We start from the raw sequence: 10556 nt of genomic DNA, 5'->3' as shown, positions 1-10556 counted from the left end.
TACATCAGTGTTGCTAGATATGTTTTACTGGTCACCCAATGAAGTTCTCTGCCTTCTGATGAATAAATGAAAAATGTCCACCCTACAAATTATTACAGATAAACTATGAATATGGCCCCAGATGCGCTGTCAATACAATGTATGTATTATATAATGGATCTGAGAGAGGGACATGGTGATTTTGCTATGGGTAACATTGTATACTTTGTGGAAGAACAAGTCCTTCATGCCTTTATGGATGACAGGTCCACATTAAGACCTTGACGTTTCAGTTGAAACCATTGACAACATAGAATACATCCACCAACTTTCAGTTCCTGGAAGCTATGTACTAAGCAACCGGATCTACAAAAGTAAATAGCCAAGAATACCAATGCTATTTTAAGATACTGTGACTTAAAGCATGCCACTTTAAAGTTTAAAAAAATTGATATTAATCTATAACGCCATAAAATTACATTGTTGTAACATACATTTTAATAACATACAGAAACATAGAATCAGATGGCAGATAAGAATCGTTCAGCCCATCTAGTCGCCCATTTCTCGTGTGAAGACTCAGACCATAATTAGTTTTGGTCTTATGTTAGATTTATTGTAGCCATATGCCTATCACATGCATGCTTAAATACTTTCACTGTATTATCCGCTACCACTTCTTATGGGAGGCTGTCCCTCAAGTTTTTGACTATAGCCTTCTTATTACAACTTGTAAACACCATGCACTAGCATACTTCCCAAGAGTCCCATCTTTAGAGAGATGGTGCAGATTTTAGAGCGCTGTCTCGCTGAGATGCCCACTGTCCTAATGTTGTAGGCATTGGTGGTCATGGGCTGGTTGGGCAGATCAGAGGATTTCCCCAGACAGGCCCACTGAGCTGTAGAACTGATTTAGGCTTATGTATTGTAGCACAAACCTTAATCACACCTTCCCCCTGACAGATTGCAAGTTTACAAGAGCAGGGCTCTTGTTGATAAATAGAAAGATGGCAGGTCCTGGTTAAAGGGACATTTTAATGCATATGAGTAATCATCTTAAATGTATATGCTGCCCATCTTGCAAATGTTATAAATACCATAACCAACATTGCTGGCTCTGCAAGAGTTGTAGGGGGGAGTCTAAGGAGACCTCCGTACTCATGCAAGATAAGCACTCACGTTGATTTCACTGGACAGCTTACCTGCCAATCAGCCTTTAAGCAGCCAATCAGTGGCACAACTCATTGGACTACAGAGAAGGTGGAACACTCTGGAGCTGCAGCATGTAGTAAAAGCTAAAAAAAAAATTCCAACGTAAAGAATGTGTACTTTCAAATGCTTTTTGTTTAAAAAAACCTGCCTTTAAGGGAAAAACGAACCGATTTTCCATGGGTAGGTAAAATAAATAATGGTCTACTATACTTTGCCAAAATGTTCAGTTTCTTACCAGTTTCTGTATGAAAAACACCTCTATAGTACTAATATCTGGAGCTCTACCATACATAAGTTCCTTAATGCACAGCCAGTAATGATGGGCATCAACAGAGAGTGATGTTCCAAAGCTTGCTACCCACATATAAGAAGGTGGAATGACATCACACATCACCCACATTAAGTTCTATTAGAAGAAATTTCAAGGTTGGCATTTATTCACATACATAACACAGCTCGGTCCACCCTCCCCCCGAAGAGCTATAAATATTAGTGGGCTCAGTTCCCTCTTACATGTGCAAGCCTCTCAACACATTGTAAATGAAACATGTGTTCCAAACTCTTAATAAAATGAAGCTTGTTAAGCATTTACTTACTAGCAACAGGTTTCAGGTACTAGATTGAGGATATAAAATTCATAGGAACTCTCCCAACTTGAGACCCCAATAAGTTGATGGCTCTTCCAGTTTTGGGAACAGTTACATTTTTCTATGTTTCAAATATTATAACAAAACCATCATTTTTATATAATGTAGAGAAACGTATTTTCATGGAACCAAAGCAACATCTACACTACATGACCAAAAGTGTTTAGACACCTGGCCATCACATGTATATGAGCTTGTTGGACATCCCAAACACATTGACATTAATATGTAGTCCCCCCTCCCCTCTGTGGCTGTAACAGCCACCTGCATTCAGACAAAAGAGCATTTGTGAGGTCAGGTAATGACTCTTAATCAGCATTTCAATGCGTGCCAAAGGTGTTAAGTGGAGTTAAGGTCAGGACTCTGTGCAGGACACAGGAGTTCCTCCACCCCAAACTCATCAAACCATGCTCACACTCACTCACCCCCTTACCCCACCCGCAGCTTTCTTTCTGACCATTCGTACCCTCGCTTTTACCAGGCCCTGCTGTCTTCCTGCCTCATTTGACCAGACCAAAATTGTTCATAAAGGGCCAGTTCGGCCCTTTGTGAAGACCTTTAGATCGGCCTGGTGGTCCAGCCCTCCCTGTTGGCATAAATGTTTTATTTTTTCAAATCTAAACAACGTTAATCCAACATGAAAGCATTTTTGAAGAAAAAATAAACAAAAAAATTATAATGGCTTACTTTGGCAATGGTTGATGCATGACAACCTTCCAGTGAAATACCCCTGGGATTTCCAGAATTTGTACTTCATTGTTTCATTTGTTCACCAAATACCGTATTATTATTATGTGTGTGTATAGCAATTCTTATATAAAAGGTACTGGTATTTCCAAACTCAAGACACTTAAGTTAATGTTTTAATAATTAATTCATTAATAAGTGGGGTATTTTGGTCAACTTAACTTCTTTGGTGACAATTATCATAGAAAAGTCTTACAAAAACGTGTATTATTTTCTTATCTTTCATTGTTTGATATATTATTCATACTAAGTGTTGGACTATGTATCTAAATGTGGTACCAAAAGAAAGCCCTATCTGTATAATTTGCAGGGGAGTGCAGGGGAGGGAAGTATTTGGCACCCAGGGCGGACCCTGGATGTGGCAACCCCCCCTCCCCAAAAAATGAATGTTGGTCAGAATATTATTTATTTCACACATTTTTAACTGTATGTCAACTGCCTGTGCCACCTCTGCCCCTGAAACAGCCTGCCTGTGCCAACATTGACACTGAAACAACCTGTCTGTGCCAACCCTGCCCCTTTAGCAGCCTTCATGTGGCACCTCTGGCCCCCCAATAAGCCTGCCTGTGCCACTTCTGTCCCCCAAAATAAGCCTGCCTGTGCCACCTCTTCCTCCCAATCAGCCTGCCTGTGCCACCTCTGCCCCCCAAGCAGCCTGCCTGCGCCACCTCTGCCCCCCTAAGCAGCCTGTGCCACCTGTGCCCCCTTTAATCAACCTGCCGGACAGACTGGATGGGCCTCATGGTTCTTATCTGCCGTCACTTTCAATGTTTCTATGTTTCAATGCCATTTCTTCCCCTAAACACTAATTCACTCTCCTGCACCCCCTTACCACTCTCACTGGTCCGCTTACTGCTTTAGCGCCCCCACGCACTGTATGAGGAAACTATTTTCCCGCCCAAGATCCTGCTTCTCCTGTGTGGGAAAAGAGTTTCCTCAAACAGTGCCACAACAGCGAGCTACGCCCTTACGAAAAAATTACTGCAGTTTTTCTGAAGTAATACTGCAGTTTTTTGGACATGAAAAAACTGCAATACTGCACTTTTACTGCAGTATTACTGCACATTTACTGCCGTTTTACTGCATTTGTACTTCACTGTACTGCAGTTGTACTGCAGTTATTTTTGTACGGAAGTACAATTGCAATAAAGCTGCAGTACATTGAAGTACAATGCAGTATAATTGCAGTAAAAAAAAAAAGCGCAGTAAATGTGCAGTAATAATGCAGTACAGTGAAGTACAAATGCAGTAAAACTGCAGTAAACGTGCAGTAATACTGCAGTAAAAGTACAGTATTGCAGTTTTTTCATGTCCAAAAAACTGCAGAAAAACTGCAGTAATTTTTTTGTAAGGGACAGGCCCGCATCAGGCATCCGTCAGGCCACCAAGCACCCACCTGATGAGTGGCACCTGGGGCGTACTGGCCCCCTTCGCCCCCCTTTAGGTACGCTACTGATAATTTGTATAGTTGCAGTAAAAATGAAAAACAGGAATTTTAGTTAAAAAATATATATATTGTAAAAACACAAAAAAAAACCCTCTAGGTTTTGGAGTACAAAGTACCCCTAGAAAAAAGGAGGTAATATCAGTATATAGAATATGTTCCAGGGCCAGACTGGGTACAGCGAGAAGGTGGAGGCTTTGGCACTTTAAGGCCAGCAGCTGCCTAATTATGTAAGCAATGTTCACATTGTGTGTGGCCGGGCATATCCAGCCTATGCCCTCACAACGCAGGAGCAGCATAACCAGTCCCAGTCTGCTATGTACTATCCCTGTAGCCCTGAACTAGAAATTACTTGCCATTTCAAGAGGTTTGTCCCATTTGTAGCAAAAGCGTTAGGACAATTGGGAGGTATGATGTTTTGTACTTCCAGGCTATTTGTATATACCATGATTAAAGAATTACCACTGCAAAGGGTTTGGGCATTCAGCAGGACTAGGAATGCTGTTTCTAATGTCGCACATGGCTACTATAGTGTTACATTCAGCACTCCTAGATACAAGATTGAAAAAACATGTTTAATGTATCCAAATAATTTCAATTATTTAAGGAATTGTGTTATTTAAGGAATTGTGTTACGTTTGTCACCAATTTTAGCAATGTGGGCTTATCTGTCACTTGTGCTGTATGTTATTGTGATAAGTAATGGGGTATTACGTTTCCTCCGATAATTCATGCAATGATTCATAAATACAACTGGTGCATTTTTAATGAGAAATGTTCCTTATTATCGGCTTAAAATGGCACTGTCAGTACCTTCTCTGCCTGCACCATGACGTAATGATAGCAATCTCAAAGGTATAAGAATTCACATAGTAAGCAGTTTTGTATACGGCCTTCACGTCCAGAATCAGACAAAGAAGGCAATAGTACACATAATAGGAATGGGGTTTGAATTGTAAAGGGAAACTATTCTAAAAGTAAGGTAATTTGATTTAATTTCTAAATAGCATTTAAATGCTTGCAATACTAACTACTCTACCCTTGGCTATAATATTTAAATACATGTTTTATTTTTTATTATTCTTGTGATGATTTCCTAGCAGGCAAGCAGAACAGTATGATCTACTGCAAACTACTTAGTATTTAAAAGCACAGCTAAAATACTTTTTTGTGGGTTACTTGGTAGTAATATGATGTCTGAACACTTGGTGTTTGCATAAACATTAAATACCAGAGAAAATGAAGAACAAATAAAGTACAGAGAGGAATAAATGAAAAATATGCCCTGCACTCTCACACATATAGACTAGAAGAAGACTATATATAATTCTCATGTCCACTTCACCAACTCTCCTGTATGACTAAAACAAATAATGTGATCCTTTTTTCTTTCTAATGTAAATGACAAATGTATCTACAACATACTTATTGGACATTAATATACCCCCCTCCCAATAGTTAAAATGCCCAAAGAGGGACATTTGTTTTAGGAGCTGTGATAAAGAAATGGCTAATGGCTTTGCTGAGACTTTTTATGTGACTGTGAACTATTCATAGCTATTTGATGTAACTGACTAAAGAACTGGGCCAAGGAATATACTTTATTTCCACAAATTTATGACAGATTAACAGATTTCTACCCAAATTATTGTGACTATTGTCAGTGGCGGAACTACCGGGGTCGCAGGGGTTGCGGCTGCGACCGGGCCCTGGAGTCCTGCCAGTCAGGGGGGGCCCAAGGGGTGCCGAGCGGTTGCTGAAAACGACCGCTCGGCAACTCTTGGGCCCCCCTTACTGACAGAGATCCATGATGCCGCCGCTGCTGCCGCCGCTGCCGCTGCTGCCGCCACTGCTGCCGCCTTTGCCGCTGTTGCCGCCGCCTGCCTCAGCGCTGCCCAGAGTGCAGTGTTGGGAGCGTGAGGCGTTTGTCTTTGTCATGTATGTATTAGCATGAGTTTGTGTGTAGGTGTGAGAGGGAATGTGTTAGCATGAATGTGTGTGTTAGCAAGAATGTGTATGTGTGAGAGGGAGTGTGTGTTAGCACAAGTGTGTGTATGTGTAAGTCAGTTTGTTCGCATATGTGTCTATGTGTGTGTTAGAGGGAAGGTATATTAGTACAAGTTTGTATATGTAAGTGTGTGTGCGTTAGCATGAATGTATATGTGCAAATATGAAAGGGATGTGTGTGTGTTAGCATCAGTGTGTAAGTGTGTGTTAGTGTACGTGTGACAGTTTGTGTAAATATGTGTGACAGTCTGTAAGTTATTAGGGGGGCAATGGGCTACTTAGCTTTGCTTGCCCCCGAGCCAGAAGGTGCCAACCCTCCCTTGGCTCCTATTATCATTGTATATCTTACTAAATTGTCAAAGTGAATAGAGAGAGACCCCAGCCAGACACAGAGGGGGTATGGACACTAGAGAGGTAAAGCAGGGATACTGTTGGTGCAGGAATGAAAATAGAGGCTAGGAAAGAAAAAGAGACAAGGTGGCTCCTCATGTATGGTAGGCAGGTGATCCTGACCATGCCCACTTTTTTGTCTGACCACGCCCCCGTTGCCTCTAGTTATACCACCCATTATAGATGTTATTATTATATATGTGTTTTTTTTCCAAATTCAGCAGTTTTGTTAAGATATAATTGGTACTCTTTTTTAAACTTGCACCTCTGTAGCTGATTATGCTCAGCCAGGTGGATCAGACATCTAACCTGCCTGTTTTTCTGCTTTCTGCAACTCGAAATTGCATTTGAGAACCAGCGTAAATTGGGAAATATGCTTTTGGGTAAAGGTGATGTTTTTCATAGGGTCCCAGTGTGCCCATGCTTTAAGACTTCACTAGTGAGAAGAGCACTGAAAATGAATGTTTTGTTGTGGTGACAGCGACCATGACCTGTTTATGGTTAGGAAGCCTCTGCCAAACTCAAACCACCTTGGGCTTTACAGTCCCCCAGAAATTACCCTGTCCATAGGGCATGCCTGCAACGACAGTTTGGCTCTTATGAATTCTAGGATAGAGATGCCAACCTTCAACTGCAGGCAAGAATACAGATACATTGATAGACGAGTCAATGAGAGGACTGTCCAGATTAGTCCATTATAAACAGAAAATAGAACAGGTGGTGTCCAAACACCACATACAGTCCTCTCTTTAGGTTCCACGCACATGCACTCTACACTATACACATGATTTTGTATTTTTGGCTTTAATTTAATATGGTGACACGATTGAGGCACGTACCATCAGCAGAGAAATGTTGACTTTTAATTGAAACGGATGGGACTCATTGCACCATTAAGAATTTATTATCCCTAGCGTACAGCTGCCTTTTCAAGTGTAAAATAAGCACAAAGTTAAAATTCTGTTTCTTTTTATAGCAATTATGTGAATCAGGACACAAAAAATAACAAGCTAAATGAAATCCACATTGAAATGTAAATATATTAATCGATGAAATCAGGAGGGTTAAAGCTATCAAATATATATCTCATAGAGCCATCATTGCCCAAGGTCTACGGAGAGATTAATCCAGCCAAACCTGTTTAGTCGTATCTATCTCAAGGATATTTTTCAAGGGCCACATGCATTCAAGGATGCCATTATTAATTATATAAAGCAAGGGGATGTTTAATTATAGATGAATGGTTATGCAACCTTTATTAATGTATGAATAAAACCAACTCACAATACATTGGTAGTAAAATACTAGACGTGTTTTAGAGAAAAGGTTTTTAATGTTTGGTGAGATCTTGGTTGCTTTCTGCTGTATTCCTTTTTATCTAAGCAGTCTTGCTTTCATAGAGGTATCTCTAGTATAGAATCCAGCCCAATGTGTTAAAATGAGGCTCAGGATTTTGCAGAATCGTTCTAAAAGTCAGTTTTGTTGGTACATAATTTCTTCAGCTGTATTTTGCTTTGTTAGTTTGTTCCTTCTAAGAACCTTAAACGGAACAGTGACACCCAACCCTATGAACATATTTACTTTGCAAAAGTGTTTTCTGCAGTTTGCATTCTGTGGATTTGACACAATGTGCGTTTGCCAAGGCAACCTCTCAACTTATCTGGTAAAATAACTAAGATCTGAGTCATGATAGCTTGCGGATTTTGCACAAAAGAACAATTGTATTGTCCCAGGGAAAGATGAGAATATTCCCATATTATCAACTGATATTGAGAAACCAAATGTTTCCTTCCTACCGTTCTATCAAGAGAAATTCTTGCAGCCACAATAGACCACGGCAACCACCATGCACAGTGCATGAGAGGCTCCATTGCTCCTTTGCAATGCGGCATTCTATGGGTCCCTATGTGGATGTGACAACTGTCTGTGATGACCTCATATGTTGGCACCAAGCATTAGACAGACCAGCTCGCAAGAGCAGCAAAAGGGGTCTCCATGCACATCTTCTGCTTCCTCCACTCATAACCAACAAGGCCTCCCCATGCACGATATGCAAGTCAATAGGAAGGAGCCTCATGCAATGAGTGCCTGTGTGTGCATCAGGGTCAATGTGAGTGTGTCAGTTTATACATGCGTATCGATGTCAGAGCATGTATGCTTGTATTAGTAAATGTACAGGAGTGTCTGTAAGTGTTGTACGTTATTGCAGGTATATGTTGTGTATTAATGTATATCAAGTGTGCAACTCTATGTAAGCTTGAGTGTATGCTACCGTATATATATATATATATATATATATATATATATATATATATATAATGTATAGTGTGTATGGGTGCACATATTAAGTGACCCCTCAATATTGTCAATGCATGAGCTGAATGAACTATGGCTGGATATTATTGATGGAGATTTTTATGTGCTATCGTCAGTACTAGAATGGTAGAATCAGCCCTGACATGTTAAGGTCTGTAGCTGTTAAATCGCAGGCATGTGGCTGCACGCTACAATGTTAAAGAGTGTGACCACATGCTAAAGGTAGTTGGGAGGCACTATCAGGCACTGCCCCAGCAAGTATTTGAGATAGCCAATCTAGACCTGGCTATTGTACAATTTGTAAGGTTTATATTTCCTAAAAGTCTGATCCCATTTCAGTATCAAGCAATATTTCATGACCACACTTATTAATTATTATGGAACAAATTAATTAGGATTTATGTTTTACGCTTTTGGTTACAAAATCCTTCCCTTTATTTCAGATTTTTTTTTCTACAAAATCATGACCTATTTTAGTCAATTACATCCCTATTTCTTATGCCCTTTTCTTTTGTTTGGTCTACATACCCCTCTCCCCAACATGTTTCTTAACCCATAGCCTTAGCCGTTGTACACACAGTAATTAAAACTCTACCATTCTTGTAGATGATTTTTAGACATCATCACACTTTATGTATGTTTTTATCAAGACCCATTGCCAGTGTATTCAGATAGATATTATTTATTTTCTCGCTATTTTATACTGTCTAATTTTTCACAATATGTTGGGTTTTTTTTTAACCCAGTTTATTGTGAGGTCTAACTTTCATGTTCTGGGTGGCAGAATATAAATTTCCATTTTTGCACCTATGTACTTTTAACATGTTCAACAAGTTTGGCCACAACTGCAGGAAAATCGTAGTACAATAGGGATTCTCTTAATCTAATCCTGTTTACTTTGTACATAGTACATTTTTTTTACTTATCTTTATCAATGTTAATGTCATCACCTATTTTTCTGCCAAGTCCAGCTGTACACTGTTCAGTTTTCTTTAGCAAATACCTGCTTGAGTTTGTGTTTACCGCAGTTACTATGGGTGGTAACTGTGCAGGCACTTAATAACTTAATGAGCCCTAAGTGCACCGCTACTGAGGATATGAGGCCAATCTTGGCAATCCTATATTATTACAAACAACATGACTCATTGGCTAAGCTGGTACTTCTCAAAGAGGCAGCGAGTTTTGCCTACATTGGATTTTTGAGATAGGATGAGCTTGAGTTGAGTATGTAAAGTATAGCCTAACAGTGGGTTAGACTTGAAAGCAGAAGTAGTTGTGGCAGAGAATGGGCTTTAGAAGTAAAAAAGAAGAATTGGTGGATGGGGTGGTAGAAAATAAGGGAGGGGTTATTTCTAGGTGTCTTTAGAGTAACAATAGGCTTTACAATCTCTACTCTAGAGCCATGGTTTCTTATGGACATTGCCATGAAGTAGACATGAATTGTTAATGAACCATATAGTTCCCCCAGGACAAGGTACAATTGCCAATTTGTGCTGAAATGCATGTTAACGCGATGTGACCGTAATGAATTCTAGGTCATTACATGATTTCAAACATCTAAAGGACAGTGTTATTATCAGGGTGTAAGCTGTAAAGTAACATCATCAATTTTTTGCTGCTATTGTAACTAGTGGTGTATTTACCACCAACCTAGGGCAGTGCCCTCAAATGCCACCATTCACGATAGGCATCCAAAATACAATAAAAAGGAGTGCCAGGATATGATGTTGTATTTTAATGACACACAGATGCTTTTAATGAAGGCAGCCTCTATAGTATAAATAGGCTGTTCGGGGAGATCTCCCATGTAACCG

Source organism: Spea bombifrons, chromosome 5 (assembly GCF_027358695.1).
Source record: "Spea bombifrons isolate aSpeBom1 chromosome 5, aSpeBom1.2.pri, whole genome shotgun sequence".
Lineage (NCBI taxonomy): Eukaryota > Metazoa > Chordata > Amphibia > Anura > Pelobatidae > Spea > Spea bombifrons.
This window is presented reverse-complemented; position numbering follows the sequence as displayed.